General features: G+C 43.7%; 1 protein-coding gene across 2 annotated transcripts in view; it reads left to right on the top strand.

Moving 5' to 3' along the window:
* The first annotated feature begins 440 nt into the window (after positions 1-440).
* LOC147121264 (rho guanine nucleotide exchange factor TIAM2-like) overlaps positions 441-17,403 on the top strand; it is a 433,746-nt gene continuing 416,783 nt past the window's right edge. Inside the window, exon 1 of one of the 2 annotated variants that reach the window (XM_085981489.1) lies at positions 441-627. The gene's annotated coding sequence lies outside the window, so the exon portion shown is untranslated. The remainder of the gene's footprint in view (positions 628-17,403) is intronic. The other variant, XM_085981486.1, reaches the window with a different exon arrangement.

The raw sequence follows: 17,403 nt of genomic DNA on the forward strand, positions 1-17,403 counted from the left end.
CAAAGATTCAGTTAATTGGGTAAATGACCTGCAAATTGCGAGATAAAAATGTTAGGTTATATAAATGATCATCAGTGAGATAATGCACAAATATAAAAGGACAAAAGAATGTGCAAATGGGAGGGTGGGGTAGAGACACAGGAGAGATCCCTACAACAAAAACGTGAGAAAATAGTGGTTATAGCATCCAGTAAGTTTGATTCAGCCAGTTTTTGCAAGCTACAATGAATCACTATTGATTTGAAACTCCGTATCAGTGAAGTATCAATAATATCTCACTCCGGTGAAAACTCCGATGCAGCTCCGAGCAAGTGACGTTAGGCTCAGTGAGGGCGGGGATGGGGACGATTAGCAAATGGGAGCGGCGGATTGGCTGACGGACAGCGCCGAGCCACCAATGAGCGTGTGGGCATGCGCTCGCGTGCCGGGGCTGTGGTGCCCTCATTGTTGGGAGAAGTTTTGGCGAAAGTCAGGCTGGGGACTCAGTGTCCACACTTGGCCACTTACTGTACTGTTGGACGAGGCATGTATTGCACCGCTGCATGAAAGGAAAGGAAGAAAAAAAGGACGGCTTTCATGTTTTCCTCTCCTGAAAGTCTGCGAGCGGCAAGTTTCTTTCAGCAGCTGGTAAGTTTGACACCAGACTGGCTCCTGCAGACCCTTGCTCGACTTTGCTTCTTTCAAAAGCTGCCTTTGTGCTACTCCGGGGTTCCTTTCCAGTCTGATGTCGATCTCTCGGTCCCTCTGGAAGTTGTACGTTGTTTTTTTTTCCCCTCAAACTTTTTGAGAGTACATTGTTTGCCAAGCAGCCTGGATCATTTGAACTGAAGAGAGTAATTCCCAGTTAAGGGAAGGCGTGAATAGACCTGAGCTCCAGCCGGAGCCGCTTTGTGTTGTGTTGTGTTGGGGAAAGTCTCCGAGGTGGGTGCTGGACACGAACTCCCCTCCTCACAGCCCTCCGGCCACCACTTGAGTTCCAAGTATGGCGTTTAATGACAGGAGGAACAACACCAACTCCTGGAAAGAAACCCCGTGTTTCTGTCGGGAGAGCGAGCAGTGAAAGTAGCGGAAAGCCGTGGCGTTACCTGGGGAAGGGGCGATGGCTTTGGTCACCGTGTGTGGGGGATGGGAGGCACTCCCTGGAACTTCAGTGTTCAGATCGATGATTGCCTTTACACATTGACGGGCTGATGGTCTAAAAATTGCGCCTGTGTTTTTTTGTGAGAATCTGAGGTGGTGTTTTCAGAGGTGGCAAACAGGTCCTATTCGTCAGTGCAATTTATTTTTTGTGTTCCATTTTGTGATGTTTGGAATGTCCAAATCCAGTTTCCCCAACCTGTCAAAACTCTCTTTGCCCCCCTCTCCTCCTCCTCCTCCCTCTCCCTGTCTCCCTCTCTGTATTGACCGCGTTGTGAATATATGGAACGAAGAAAAAACGGAAGGAAACCCGTTGAAAAGAGCCTGGTGTGCGTGCGTGTGTTTGAAAGTGCTGGAATGGAGAGAATTGGACGGGTTGGAGCCAGGGACAGTAATATAATGACAGCTGTCTGCACGGTGCGTGCCGAGAGGAAATCCCTCCTCCCAAAAGAACGTGGCAGTACATCAGAACACATTATTCCAATTAGATCTATATTATAGCCTTGAGTGGTGTAGGAAAGATCTAACCAGCATGCAGTCTAGGGATTTCTTAAGTGGTAGTCTAAACTTTAAACGTTATATTTGCCGTGGTTGTATTTTAAAAAAAATCAAAGGTGTCAAGTGACATTCTGTGCTTAAGATACATCCTTCCCTATTGTAGCAGTAGATTTCTTCTCGTTGAAATTCAGTACTGCGAAGCGACTCTTACAACATTTCAGATTTAAAGCAGTTCAAATAGTTAAGCCATTTCAACGAATATTTTTTGTTTTGGCTTTTATCACAGTGACCCAAGTGACGGTCCGGGACTTTGCTTTGGATAATTACAGCTTATATTAGCCTAAAATAAGATCGTTCTCGACAGAAAGCTGCAGACAGACAAGTCTTGCCCCGTCATTGATGAGGGAGTCTGTTTGCATTTTAAAAGCTGCAGTTGTAGAGTTGTGCTGGGGGTGGGCGAGGAGGATTGTGCATTCCAAGTACCCAGTCACCGCCCCGAACACCACTGAAGCAGAAAATGACAGGTTTTGGGGCTCCGTGTCTAAATACAACGTGCGGTGCAATACTGAACCATATGGACCAGGGCAATCTTGGGTTTAATGCCCAATTTGTGCTGAGTTAGCTGATCTCAGCCACTGGGGCATAACAATTGGCTTCAGTATCATAGGAACAGGAGGAGGCCATTCAGCCCTTCGAGCCTGTTCTGCCATTCGTGAGATCAGGGCTGATCTGCATCTTAACTTCACCCACCTGCCTTGGCTCCATATCCTTTTAAACCCTTGTCCAGCAAAAAATCTATCAATCTCCAATTTAAAATTATTAATTAATTGAGCTCGCATCTATTGCTTTGAGAGAGTTCCACACTTCTGTGACCTATTGCACGAAGAAGTGTTTCCTAACTTCTCTCCTGAATGGGCTGGCACTGATTTTAAGGTTATTTCCCCTTATCCTAGACACCCCCACCAGCAGAAAAAAATTCTCTCTCTCTCTACCCTATCAATTCCTTTCAAAATCCTAAAAATCTCAATCAAATCCCCAATGAGCTATATTCCAGGGAATACAAGCCTAGTTTATGTAATCTCTCCTCATAATCTAACCCTTGGAGCCCTGGTAACATTCTGGTGAATCTGTGCTGCACTCCTTCCAAGGCCAGTATATCCTTTCTAGGATACGCTGCCCTGAACTGTACTTCAGATATGGTCTATCCAGGGCCCTACAGCCGACAGAAAGGAATGATCTGGCCAGGATTTCTCATTGTCAACCAACAATTCCCCTGCTGGAAAGTGATCAGGTACACATGTTGGGTGAGGAAAGCATCAAGATTGGTTGTCCCCATATAGCTAGCATGAACAGTACCTGTTTTTAGGTGAGGTATTTGAAGGCTGCCTGCTCCTGTGGAACTATATCCAGCATGAGATGATACAGTCAAGAGAAGCAAGGTAAACTTAAACTGGGGTTGAAAAAAACAATCTCTGCACAGCAATGAGTCACAATGTTTCATTTGGCATTGGAACTCCAACATGCTTAAATGATGTGTGGTTTTTCATGCCTCAACATAGCAAAATTATGTTCCGTGAGATCTTTTAGGTTTTCAAACTCAATAAAAGGATTTTGGTCTATAGTACTAGTTGAAGCCCAAGTTTGAATAAAAGGGATAGTGGTTGCATGGATACGAAATTGTCATAAGTGACGGGAAAGAGAGAGTCGTGGAACGGTTGTTTTTCGGACTGGAGGAAGGAATACAGTGGTGTTCCCCAGGGGTCGGTTCTAGGACCACTGCTTTTCTTGATATATATTAATGACTTGGATGTGGGTGTACAGGGCACAATTTCAAAATTTGCAGATGACACAAAACTTGGAAGTATAATGAACAATGAGGAGGATAGAGATAGACTTCAAGAGGAAATAGACAGGCTGGTGGAATGGGCGGACACTTGGCAGATGAAATTTAATGCAGAAAAATGCGAAGTGATACATTGTGATAGAAAGAATGAGGAGAGGAAATATAAACTAAAGGGTGCCAGTCTAAAGTGGGTGCATGAACACCGAGACCCAGGGGTGTATGTGCACAAATTGTTAAAGGTGGTAGGGCAAGTTGAGAAAGCAGTTTAAAAAAGTATATGGGATCCGGGCTTTATAAATAGAGGCATAGAGTACAAAAGCAAGGAAGTTATGATGACCCTTTATAAAACACTGGCTCAGCCACAGCTGGAGTGTTGTGTCCAATTCTGGGCACCGCACTTTAGGAAGGTTGTGAAGGCCTTAGAGCGGATGCAGAAAAGATTTATGAGAATGATTCCAGGGATGAGGGACTTCAGTTACGTGGATAGACTGGAGAAGTTCTCCTTAGAGCAGAGAAGATTGAGAGGAGATTTGATAGAGGTGTACAAAATTGTGACGCGTTTGGACGGAGTAGTTAGAGAGAAACTGTTCCCATTGACAGAAGGGCCGAGAACCAGAGGACACAGATTTAAGGTGATTGGCAAAAGAACCAAAGGCGACGTGAGGAAAAACTTTTTTATGCAGCGAGTGGTTAAGATCTGGAATGCACTGCCTGAAAGGGTGGTGGGGGCAGACTTAATCATGGCTTTGAAAAGGGAGTTGGATAAGTACCTGAGAAAAATTTGCAGGGCTACAGGGAAAGGGCAGGGGAGTGAGACGAGTTGAGGTGCTCTTGCAGAGAGCTGGCACGGGCTCAGCGGGCTGAATGGCCTTCTTCCATGCTGTAATCATTCTATGATTTGGTAATACTTTCTAACGTTCCAGTGAAGTTGGTTCCTGCCCATCTTCCAAACATGTCAATTCCATCTGCCACCCAGTGGCAAACTAGCAACTTTAAAAGAATGAGGGTGTCTGGATGTGGGGCTAGCGTTTCACAATCTGCCCAGGAGATGCTAAGATCTGTGTGGTGATGTATACATAGTGTTGCATCTTTTCTGACCGGATTGCCTAACAATGACCAATACAAACAGGTGAGTTTGCTCACATGTAATGTCACCTGCAGTACAGGCAGGAAGGGGAGTTCTTTCCTGCTCGATTTGTATTCCCTTCAAAAATCTGTTTAATATAACTTGTGCTGTAGTTACTTTAATAATGTAATGGGTGGAGGGGGTGGAGGAAGATTGGAATGACTACCAAATAAACATTGTACCATGAATCACTTATCCGAGAACAGTTAAACACAAAACATTTTTAATGTGGGGAGAATTGAATATTAAGATGTGCAGTAAATGTCTAATTCATTGGGATCTCAATAAAGCTAAAGGGACATGGCGTAGATTTGCAATAAACCTGGTTGTTTGGCATGATATCTGTATACTTCTTGTGCAAGATGTTTAACACATTTATAACCAGAATATAATTTGGTAATTGCTTAATACATTCAAATGCAATAATTGTTCAATAATTATTCAACTTTCCCCATCTTATGTCATCTTTTTATGCCTTTAGTACCCCTATGAAATGTAGTTGTGGACCTTTTTGAATAAGATTGCAACAGGTTGGCCTGCACTTTGTGCTTTGCTACTCCATGCTCACCTTTCTCAGCAGAGAGGACAAATCGGGTGGCCTTCAATATCTCTCTGGAGACATCAAGTAGCTTGGGTGATTGGTCTTCAAATGTTTTCTCCCTCCAAGTGGGGAAGCACCTGGCCTCTGTCCAGTATTTCCATAGACCCACAGAGCTGGAATGGGGAACTCTTGGTGCAGAGAAATGCAGATGTGACTGCATGTCCTAGCACTCTTGCAGAGTGTCTGAAGATCCAACCCATTACTGCCTGTTCACTTCTGATTTTATTTATTAAATTATTCTCTCTGGGGAAGTATCTTACCTCCAGTTAGCTCCTTCTCTCAGGCACTTGGGCTGATATTTGATTACGTAAATAAGTTGACATTGGCTGAACCATCAAGCCCATTTACGCGAGGGGGGAAATGCAATTAATTTTAACCACCCTGAAGGAAATTGTGATTCATCCATCATGCAAGGTATATCCTATGTGTACAGAGTGGTTGCTGGTGGGACCACAGAAACCACAATAGTCCTGCTATCTGCTTAAAATGATTTAAAGTAATTTTTAATACTGGAAGAAATCTTCACAATTAATGTTTTATTATTTTCTATTATTCCTGGTTCGCACTCCTTCTTCCCCCCTCTTGTCAATACCTCTGTTAGCTGCTAAAAGACATGCTATGCTTGCTTAATGCATTGCTTTTTAAACATTAAATGCACAGAATTATATAACCTATTTACTGCTGAGAGTTTTAACAATGGCTTGTGTAGTATTCCTCACCCAGCTGTTTCTGCTCATGTCTATGCTGTCTTCAGGGTAGGCATGGAGACCCTGGGCAGGAACATACAGCCGTAGTTCCTTCATTCCACACAGAGAAGTAGTGCGAGCATGGCTTCATTTTTAATAAGAGAAAAACGTTAGTTACTCAACTACTAAGAAATGCTGCCTGAGGAAAACCACTCATAAAGCCTAGTACTGAACAAAGTATAGCCACAGACTGCAAAGAATGAGTTTGTGGGGGACCAGCAGAGGAAGCTGAGTGTTATTGGTTGTGTGGTTGGCTCATTATTTTCTGAGTGGTTTGTCATACCCAGCAGGGACAATTGAAAGCTGACAAAATTCTGATATCGATGTGTGCATTGTGACAGGTAGCTGTGAGTAAAAGCACTGCACTCAAATCAATTTTAATTCAGTCCAAGGAGAAATTTTCCCCTTTATCAGGAATGTCAATTTCTGGTGCCTTTTCCTTTTCTCCCAAAAATGTTGATCTAAAGTATAATGTAATGCTGAAATGGGATTGTACTCTCTCTCTACATTCCTACTGCATTTTTAATCAAAAGATAAAACGGTTCATCTTTGACTTGCAACATTGTACTGTAGTTTCTTTTTAAGGGTGGGTTCAAAACACATTTTTCAATCTATCTATATATATATATATAAAGCGGCTCTTCTGTCTGTCTGTCCCGATGTCTGTCTGTCCGTTCTCTATACGTTTGAAAGTTACAGAGCGTACCGACGCGCGCGTCGCCTCAAAAGAAAGCTTGCGATTCCGGACCGGTCATAGGCATATTTACGTTTCGGCCGGACAAAAATCCCGCCCGCGGTATCCCAAAAACGTTCAGTGTTCCGCTCATTAGCATCTCATTAGCGACCGTGTGACGTCGAGGTCCACCAATCGGACGGCGGGTTCCTTCCTACAGTTGAGTGTCGAGTGACTCGACGATTGACCAATCCTACGCTTCGGTGACCTGACCGGTCGACCAATCGGTGCGTGTGTGGGCGGGCCTTATCCTTCTGAACCGAGGTGAGTGGCCGCCATCTTGATTTTTCACAATTTTTTCCCCCACACTTTGTGTGTTAGGGAACTAAGGTAAATATTTTAATGATGTGTTAGGGAATTAAATAACAATTTAATAGGGGGGGGGGCGGGGGGGGAGAGCCGCGGGAAATCGCGGGGGGGGGGAGAGCCTCGGGAAATCGCCGGGGGGGGGGGGGGGAGAGCCTCGGGAAATTGCCGGGGGGGGGGAGGAGAGCCTCGGGAAATCGCCGGTGGGGGGGGGGGGGGGGGAGAGCCTCGGGAAATCGCCGGTGGGGGGGGGGGGGGGGGAGAGCCTCGGGAAATCGCGGGGGGGGGGGGGAGAGCCTCGGGAAATCGCCGGGGGGGGGGGGGAGAGCCTCGGGAAATCGCCGGGGGGGGTGGGGGGGGGGGAGAGCCTCGGGAAATCACGGGGGGGGCGAGCCTCGGGAAATCGCGGGGGTGGGGGAGAGCCTCGGGAAATCGCGGGGGGGGGGGGCGAGCCTCGGGAAATCGCGGGGGGCTCGCGCCGCCCGCACTGACCGCGCATGCGCCGCCCGCCCGCCCACAGCGGCCGTCCATCAGCCGCCCGATACGCGGGGGACCTCAGCTCCGGACCTCAGGCGCTAGGCAGGGGGAGGGGCTGGAGAGAGGGACAGAAGGGAGTGGGGGAGCGGGTGGGGGTGGGCGAGGGGAGGGAGGGAGGGAGACGGGAGGGGAGGGGAGGGATAGGACAGGGAGAGGACATGACCGGGAGAGGGGGGACACACAGGGGCAGGGAGACCAAGCGCCCCAAAATTGCCCTCGCAACGCGGGGCTCCCCAGCTAGTCTAATTATAAAGCGGTGGTTAGGCGTGACAGTATAATAGTGTAATGGTTATGGTACTGGGCTGGCAACCTAGAGGTTCCGAGTTCAAATTGTACCATGGCAAGTTATGAAATTGAATTCAATAAATGTGATCATTTTAAGGTTGGCACCAGAAAAAAACAGTGACCAGACTGAAACTGCCAAACTGTTGTAAAGATCCAGCTGGTTCACAATTCGGGGAAGAGAACCTGTCACCCCAATCCAGTCGGGCCTAGCTGTGATCTGTCTTGCATTATGTGACTGACTCTTAGAGTTACTTTGAAATGGGAACCGGCAATAAATGTGTCAGCCATATAGAAAAGCTTGAATTTATATAGCGCCTTTAATGACCTCAGGATATCCTAATAAGGGCCACAACCAGTCAAGTACTTTCTGTTGTAATGTAGGGAAATGTCCATTTGTACACAGCAAGGTCCCACAAACAACAATGAGATAAATGACCAGATATCTGTTTTTGGTGATGTTAATTGAGAGATAAATGTTGCCTAGACAGGGGAGATTTCCCCTGCTCTTCATCGAATAATGGCATGGGATCTTTTAAGGCAGCCTGAGAGGGTAGACGAGACCTCGGTTTAACGTTTCATCTGAGACCTCCAAAATTGCTGCATTCCTTCAGTAACATACTGGATTTGCCTCAAATCTCTGGAGTGGGGCTTGAACCCATGACCTTGTGACTCTGTGGCGAGAGTGCTACCACTGAGTCAAGGCTGACACCTGATAACCCAAGAAATTATTTATTTCAAAAATGTATTAAAATGACATCTGCTCTCAATCAGGGTTGTGACGGGGGCTTTTATAGTGGTTGTTAGAGTTCCCATACTTGTGCTTTCCAATAAAAGTCACTGAATAAAGCTTAAGTGTGACGACCCTCAGCGGGTTATTAAGATCTGGGATGTACTGTTTGAAAGGGTGGTGAAAGCAGATTCAACAGCAACTTTCAAAAGGGAATTGGATAATTACTCGAAGGGGAGAAAATTGCAGAGCTATGGGGAAAGAGCAGGGGAGTGGGACTAATTGGGTAGCTCTACCAAAGAGCCGGCACTGACATGATGGGCCGAATGGCCAACTTCTGTGCTATAAGATTCTATTGCATAACTTGCTGGTGCTAACTGCCTAGGTTTACAGAGATTGGCCAGTTGGCAAAGTACCAGTGGGTGGCTGGTGCCCATGCATTATTTGGCACTTTCGGGTGAAAAACAAAATACATTGTAATCTATAATGCTTCCATCACAAATGGAATAAGGTGTATACTAGTCCTGAAGTGCATGGAAGAATGTATTTTGCGATTATCTGTTTAATGTGAGGCCTATGCTCTTAGAACATTTGGCCTTGGCATCAAAAATTAGAATCTGCAGATGTGAATGGGTTTGGTTTTTCATGGGTAAAGAATAGAGAAGGCTTTGGGATCCCAGTGCCTATGGTGAATAAAACAACCGGATCCTGGTACTACAGGAAAGCTTTGGCATGCAGCGAGCAGTCAGCCATGGAAAGAAAACCTTATCTTGCAGAGATTCAGCTGTGCAATCACTCTTTTTTCAAGATGTTGCCTTCATCTTTGTTGGTTCATCTATGATCATTTATGAACTACTCGGGCTGCCTGATCCTTGTGTTGGGAGGATATTTACTTTCTCAAGATCTTTTCTGGCTTCTCATGTCATTAAAACATTATTGAAGCTTCTTGGATTTTTTAAGGTGTTCTTGTTTAGTTAGTCTAAACGGGAAATGTGGAAAGCCTTCAAAAATTAAGTTTTTCTCAGAACAAATTCAGTCCTTAAAGATGACAGCAGTATTCATAAATGTAATTATGAAGGGTCTGACGAAGGGTCATCGACCTGAAACGTTAACTCTGTTTCTCTCTCCACAGATGCTGCCTGACCGGCTGAGTATTTCCACCATTTTCTGTTTATTTCAGATTTGCAGCATCTGCAGTCCTTTGCTTTTGTATTCCTGTCCTTACCTGATATGTAAACCAGCTTTCTAGCACAGGTCACTCGATAGTTCAGGAACAGAACCCCAGGTTCTAGATACCTGCCCAGGAGGAAGGAATCGCTAGAGGGATTCTGTGCCACAAAGTGCCCCATCTTGCAGAACTGTTTGAACAACTCCAAATGGGAGCATGGTAGAGTTACCAAGTCACTTCTGTACTGGATGATTTTCACAGCGCAGTGTTTTGTTTTATAATAGATTTCAGCATTGTTAATTCCGTTCAGACTGAGGAGTTAGAAAAGCACATGGAAAAGCTCAGAATCCATCTATTCCACAACGGAAGAGGTGGCTTATTCAAAGGTTAAAGATCATTTTTTGTTGACTGCTTGTGGAAGGTGTGTTGGCAGAAAAGCTCTATATCACCCTGGGCAACTGAAGGATTAGAAATTAATCATTTAAAATGAAATGCAAGAACAAACCCTAGAAGACAGAAAACAGCTGTCCTACTTTGGTGCTAATGAATTTGTCCAGTAATCCCATTAACAACATATCTAGCTGAAGAACAAAATTCCTCTCTTCTCAAGATAGAACAATATTGTACTCATCCTGCAACTGGTCCCTGAAGACCGTGCTAACCCTGGGCCTTGCATTAACCAGCGGGGCTCCAGGCAGTAATGCTGTTGTGTGTTTGTAATTTTAAAACATCATTACATTCCTGATTGATCCCTAAGGTGGTTTTATAAAAAAAAATACTCAATTAACATTCTTGAGCAGGTCAGCATAATAAGATTAGTCTAGACTAAATTGAGTTTCATCTGTCCAGATTTTAAATTTTTCTGCTACTGATTGTTACACTCTGACATTGTTTACAGCTGAATTGGGATCATTATATGTTTTTTTTTATATATTCGGACTCAGTTTTATGACCCTAAACTACAAGGATTTTGCCTATACTATAGATGCAAGACTTGCTCCGATGTGATCCAGGAGAGTGAATGTACAGGTACAATGCTGCAGTGTACAACAAGAGTCTTAAAAGTTGAAACTAGAAATACGTTTGAATTTGCCATAAAATATTTAGATCTCTAAATAAAATTAGTTCTGAGGAAAACTGGCCTGTAAAGATAATTTAATTGCTTGATGTACCTGTATATAGATATAATAAAAAGATTGTTTGATGTACTGTATTCAGACCCATTGTTGAAAAATAATGAAAAGACTTTGAATCTACTTGAGTGTTCCTGCAATCTTAAAAATTCTCAAGTGACATCTTGTTAAATTTTGACAAGTCAGATAGATTCCCATTTAAATGACCCGAGCAAAATTCAGGCTCCAGTATTGTTCAGACCTGGTTCCTGTCAGAGGGCAGTGTAATCCCTTGTCTGTGGGTTTGGGGGTGGGGGGAGGAGAGAACAGGAAGATTTATCTGACCAGTACAGATTTAACCCACAGAAATGTCAATCACAGGCCAGCACAGAAAGCAGACCTTGAGCTTTAATTTTCAGAGGATTATAAATCAAACCAAACTCACCTGAAACTAAAACCATTAGTTTACTGAATAAGGGTTAAGAAATGTGGAGTTTTTCTACAGCTGCCTTGTTCAGTATTCAGGTTGCAGAAGATGATAAATGCTAATGATGTCTCTTCAGTTGACATTGGGGTTGATCAGTCAGTCTGTGTAATGGCAGAGGTCAGATGTACTCATTTTAAACTGTAATGAGTTCTGGAAGGTTTACCTTGGTAATGAAGAATGATGACTATCCTCCGTCATTTCTAAAATTAGCCTCATTATGTTCAGTCACATTTGACAATTTACACTGGTTAGCGGTACCAATCCGGCTAGGTGGAGGGGGTGGCTAATCCATCCTCTCCAGCAAGCTCCTTGTTTTCAGTCATTTGCATAATTTTAATTCCATGCACGCTGCCTGCGTTAATGTCATTTTGTTCATTTTAATGCCTCACTTCTTTTCTGGAACTCTTCACTGTTGCATTTTTACCCTTGCACTTGTATTATCTGGTCATGCTTGTGTGTGTGTGTGTGTGTGTGTGTGTGTGTGTGTGTGTGTGTGTGTGCAACTTCCTCTAAATGAGCAGTGTAATCAAATCTCTACAGGTGCCTGACTTTTACTAACTTCCTTACTGGAATTAAAATAAACAAATTCTCTTCGGGATGGCAAACCATATGGTAATAATGGGCTTCCAGCGTGGTGCTGCAGAGGTAACACCATCAATGCATGGGACTTCCTTGGGAAAACGTAAAATAAGTTTGAAGTTATTGCAGCTTGAATTCCAATAGTGTTTTGAATTAGATGGTTGCCTTGTAATTAAAAGGTACAAGGTAAAAAATATCCTTCAGATGGACACAGAAGATTCTTTGAAGCCTAATAACATTTTATTGAAACATTACTTTGCCCAACCTACTTTGTCAGTCACCTGTAATTACTGTTTGTCTTGGAATAACTTTCCTCAGTTTGTACCTTTTTTTTTGTATGTTTGGAATAAGACTAATAATTGACTCGTGTCACACTTGCAATATTAAGATTGCTATAAGTAGCTGTTATTTCTTGCCCCGCTTTTCATAGAATCATACAGCACAAGAGGAGGTCATTCGGCCCATCGTGTCGGCTCTTTAAATGTCGTCTCCTCTCCCCTCTTTTTTTCTTTTGCCAATTACTTTAAATCTGTGTCCTCTGGTTACTGACCACCTTGCCAGTGGAAACAGTGTCTCCTTATTTACTCTATCCAAACCCATCATAATTTTGAACATCTCTATTAAATCTCCCCATAACTTTCTCTGCTCGAAGGAGAACAACCCCAGCTTCTCCAGTCTCTCTACATAACTCATCCCTGGTACCATTCCAGTAAATCTCCTCTGCACCCTCTCCAAGACCTTGACATCCTTCCTCTAAAGTGTGGTGCCCAGAGTTGGACACTGCAGCATAACTTCCTTGCTTTTATGCTCTGCCTCTATTTATAAAGCCTAGTATCCCGCGTGCTTTTTTAATAGCCTTGTCAACTTCTCCTGCCATCTTCAAAGATTTGTGTATGTGAACCCCCAGGTCTTTCTGTTCCTGCACCCCCTTTGAAGTTGTACCATTTAGTTTATATCGCCTCTCTACATTCTTCCTTCCAAAATTGATCTCTTCTCTGCATTAAATCTCATCTGCCATGTGTCTGCCCATTTCACCAGTCTGTCTGTGTATATCCTCCTGAAGTCTGCTACTATCCTCTTCACTGTTTACTACATTTTTGAGCTTTGTGTCATGTGCAAACTTTGAAATTATGGCCTTCATACCCAAGTCTACGTCATTAATATACATTAAAAACAGCATTGGTCCTAATGCTGATCCCTGGGGGACGCCACTGTATACTTCCCTCCAGTCTGAAAAACAACCATTCACCTCTACTCTCTGCTTTCTGTCTGAGTCAATTTTGTATCCACACTGCCACTGCCCCATTAATCCCATTGGCTTCAATTTTGCTAAAAAGTCTATTATGTGGCACTTTATCAAATGCCTTTTGAAAGTCCATATACTGTACACAACATCAACTGCACTACCTTCATCAACCCTCTCCATTACTTCATCAAAGAACCTGATCAAGTTTGTCGGACACAATTTGCCTTCAACAAATCCATGCTGACTTTCATTTATTAAACCGTGTTTAATCAAGTGAGAATTAATTTTGTCCCAGATTGAGACCTGAGTTACCACACCACTGACATTGGGCTGACTGGCCTGTAGTTACTGGTTTTATCCCTCCCCTTTATTTTGAACAGGGATGTAACATTTGTAATCCTCCAGTCCTCTGACATGACTCCCATTTCCAAGGAGGATTGGAAGATTGTGGCCCAAGCCTCCACTATTTCTACCCTTGCTTCCCACAGAAACCTAAGTTACATCCATCTGGACCAGGTGACTTTTCAACTTTGAGCGTTGCCAACCTTTTAAGTACTTCCTCTTCATCTATTTTTATCCTATCAAATTTTGCTACTACCCCCTCTTTTACTGTGACATTGACAGCATTCTCTTTTGTGAAGACTGATGCAAAGTACTCATTTCGTACCTCGGCCAGACCATCTGCCTCCACAAGGAGATCTCCTTTTTGGCCCCACCCTTCCCTTCACTATATGTTTATTATTTATATGTATTTCAAAGTCTTCAATGTACTCTTTTATGTTGCCCGCTAATCTTTTCTCATACACTCTCTGCCCCTCTTTTTTTTTCAGTTCTCCTCTGCACTTTCTGTTTTCTGCTTGATTCTCTACTGTATTATGAACCTGCCATTTATCATAAACCTCCTTTTTCTGTTTCATTTAAATTTCAATAGCCTTTGTGCTAGTATCAGCGCAAAATAGATTAAATCGGCTTAACCAGTGCAAAAGGTCGGGGAATTTTTAGTGCATGTTATGTCCAGCATAAATCGAGTTTCCGCGACCTTTAACACAGGTTTAAAAATCATTTCACCTGAAGCCAGCCCCGCCCACAAATCTGGCTGTGCCCCAGGTCGAAATAATGAGGATGGCAAGTTTTTGCCGCTTGCAGTTGTTTAAGGAGGCTCTTCAAATTGAGGTTTGTTTTTAGGCGCACATGCAGTAGAAGCACGTTTTAAAAGTTTTTTCATATTAAATATTTTTAATTGATAAGGAAACTGACTAGTGTACGCCAATGAAACTAGTAAATGGTTCTGTATAGTGTTTTTTAAGTCGTTTTCAGTGATTTAATGCCATTCTACTCACAGGTGGTGGACTGGACACTTATTAAAAATGCTTAATTTTGTGATGAACCCATTTTCAGCTGTATTAATAAAACTGCACCAGGTTACCACTGTTAAATACATCAATTAATATTTTTTAATGCAAAGTAAAAAACGAAACGATTATGTTCTATTACGCTGCCCGATTGGGCTGGTTCATGGAAGATTTACGTTTGTGATTATGCAATTGAGTTGGGCAGAAACTTGAACCATAACTTCACTTCGGAAAAGCAGTGCAATTTTTGCCCAGGTTCCCGATTGCGCCCAAAGCGGAAACTCTACCCCAGTACCTTTAGTCATCTAGGGAGATCTAGCTTTTGATGTCCTTCCTTTACCCCTCATAGGAGGAAGAGAATCTAATGTAGTCTTAGTCTTTGGGGTAGAGTTGCCGCTCACTTGCGCTGGTTATTTTGGGCATAATTAGTCCAAAATCGGAGTAACTGGCACAAAGATTACTGGATTTTAATTACGTTCAGCACAAATTTAGTTTCCGTGATCTTTTGCGCTAGTTTAAAAAAAATCACACTGGAAGCCGGCCCCGCCCACAAAAACTGGCCATATCCCCAGGGTGAATTAATCACCATGGGGAGGTTCCGCTAATTGTTCTCGTTTGCAGGTCTTCGAGGAGGCTTTAAAAATTAAGCTGCAGCTTTTGGGTGCGAGGACACTTCTAGGCACGTTTTAAAAGCTCTTGAATGTAAGTTTTTTTTTAAAAATGACTCGAACTGATTACTGTACCCCAATATAACTAGCAAATAGTTCTGTATATTTTTTCAGTAATTTAAAATCGGGTTACTTGGCAGTGGTGGTGGATTGACACTGTGATTAAAAATGCTTTTTTGTGATAAACCCATTATTAGCTGTATTAATCAACCTGCACCAAGTTACCACTCTTAAATATCTCCAGGAGTATTTTTGAAAGTAAAATTTAAAAAAAATTTAAGTTTTAAAACGCTGCTCGATTGCGCTGGTTCATAGCAGATTTTGCGTTCGATGATATGCAAATGTTTGCGCAGCAACTCCCGGGGTGGGGTGGCGGAGGAAAGGGAAGCATTTTTCAAAGTGAGTGCAATTTGCACCCGGATCGCCGATTGCGCCCAAAGCGGAATCTCTTGGCTTTTGTCGCTATTCTGCCAGAATAGCCAGATTAATATTATTTGAGATATAAACAGAAAATGCTGGAGAAACTCAGCAGGTCAGGCAGCATCTGTGAAGAGAGAAACAGAGTTAACGTTTCAGGTCGATGACCTTTCGTCCGAACTGGGGGAAAAAAGCAGGAAATGGAACAGATTTTTAAGCAAGTGTCGTGGCTGGGAAATGGGGGGAGGGGATGAAAGAACAAAAGGGAAGGCCTGTGATAGGATAGAAGGCAGGAGAGATTAAGAGACATAGAGAGACATTAAGAGATATTTAAGGCAAAAGGAGATGGTAATGGGACAGGTTAAGAAACAACAGATGGCTCTGGATGAAGTGTAAATTGCGCTGGCAGAATGGAAGACAGCTGCCACGTGGGAGAGAAGAACAGAACAAAAGTGTGGATAAAAAATATATATATGATCGGGGCCAGGGTTATGATCTGAAATTGTTGAACTCTATGTTGAGTCCAGAAGGCTGTAAAGTGCCTAATCGAAAGATGAGGTGCTGTTCCTCGAGCTTACGCTGAGCTTCCGTGGAACAATACAAGAGGTCGAGGACAGTGAGGTCTGAGTGGGAGTGGAGCGGTGAATTAAAGTGACAGGCGGCCGGAAGCTCGGAGTCCCCCTTACGGACTGAACGGAGGTGTTCCGCAAAGCGGTCACCCAATCTGCGTTTGGTCTCCCAATGTAGAGGAGACCACATTGTGAGCAGCGAATACAGTATACTAAATTGCAAGAAGTACAAGTAAATTGCTGTTTCACCTGGAAGGGGTGTTTGGGGCCCTGGACCGTGGGACGTGGGGAGGTATAAGGGCATGTGTTGCATCTCCTGTGCTTGCACGGGAAGGTGCCAGGGGAAGGGGTGTTGGGGGCAATAGAGGAGTGGACTAGGGTGTCGCAGAGGGAGCGGTCCCTACGGAATGCTGAAAGGGGAGGTGAGGGGAAGATGCGTTTGGTGATGGGATCACGCTGGAGATGGTGGAGGATGATCCGTTGAATGTGGAGGCTGGTGGGGTGAAAGGTGAGGACAAGGGGAACTCTATCATGGTTCCGGGAGGGAGGGGCAGGGGTGAGGGCAGAAGTGCGGGAGATAGAGTAGACACGGTTAAGGGCCATGTCGACCACTGTAGAGGGGAATCTTCGGTTGAGGAAAAAGGAAGACATGTCGGAAGAACTGGTATGGAGGTTGGCTTCACAGAACATTATTAATTTCTGTGGTCAAAAAAAAAATGAAGTTTGAGTTTGAGAGGTTGAGTATGAAGAATGGGCGGAATTCAAATTTCTGCCCCATTGGGAGATCTGTGCCAAATCTCGCCATTGAATTAGTTCAACACATTTTGCAATGTGGACAAATTTGTTAAAATTAACACACACAGGAAAATATTGAGGCAGCTGTAATACCCACAGGAAGTTTAAAGGGCAGTGTTCCTACTATCCGTATGGAGTGAATGGCCAACACTTGATTATCATCAACATATCCTGGCCTATAAAATTGTTCTTGGCTAGAGAGGGTGACCTCTGCTGCTCCTCTTTTTAAATAAGATATTATTTGTCATGCTCCAGTTTCTGGAATCCACTGTTTAATGCAGATACTCTATTGATCTTGAGGGCAAATGTGGGGACCAGCTGCTCTCATTTGCAGGAGCAGGCAGCAGGGTTAACACTCGGGAATTCACTCGACAGAGGGAAATTGACTCCTTTTATATAATAGTACCTATCTCCATCAACTAGAATTTGCATTGAAAGGGACTATATAAATATATAACATGTCCCAAGATG

This window comes from Somniosus microcephalus, chromosome 3 (genome assembly GCF_052327205.1).
Source record: "Somniosus microcephalus isolate GS21.2 chromosome 3, FLI_Smic_1.0, whole genome shotgun sequence".
NCBI lineage: Eukaryota > Metazoa > Chordata > Chondrichthyes > Squaliformes > Somniosidae > Somniosus > Somniosus microcephalus.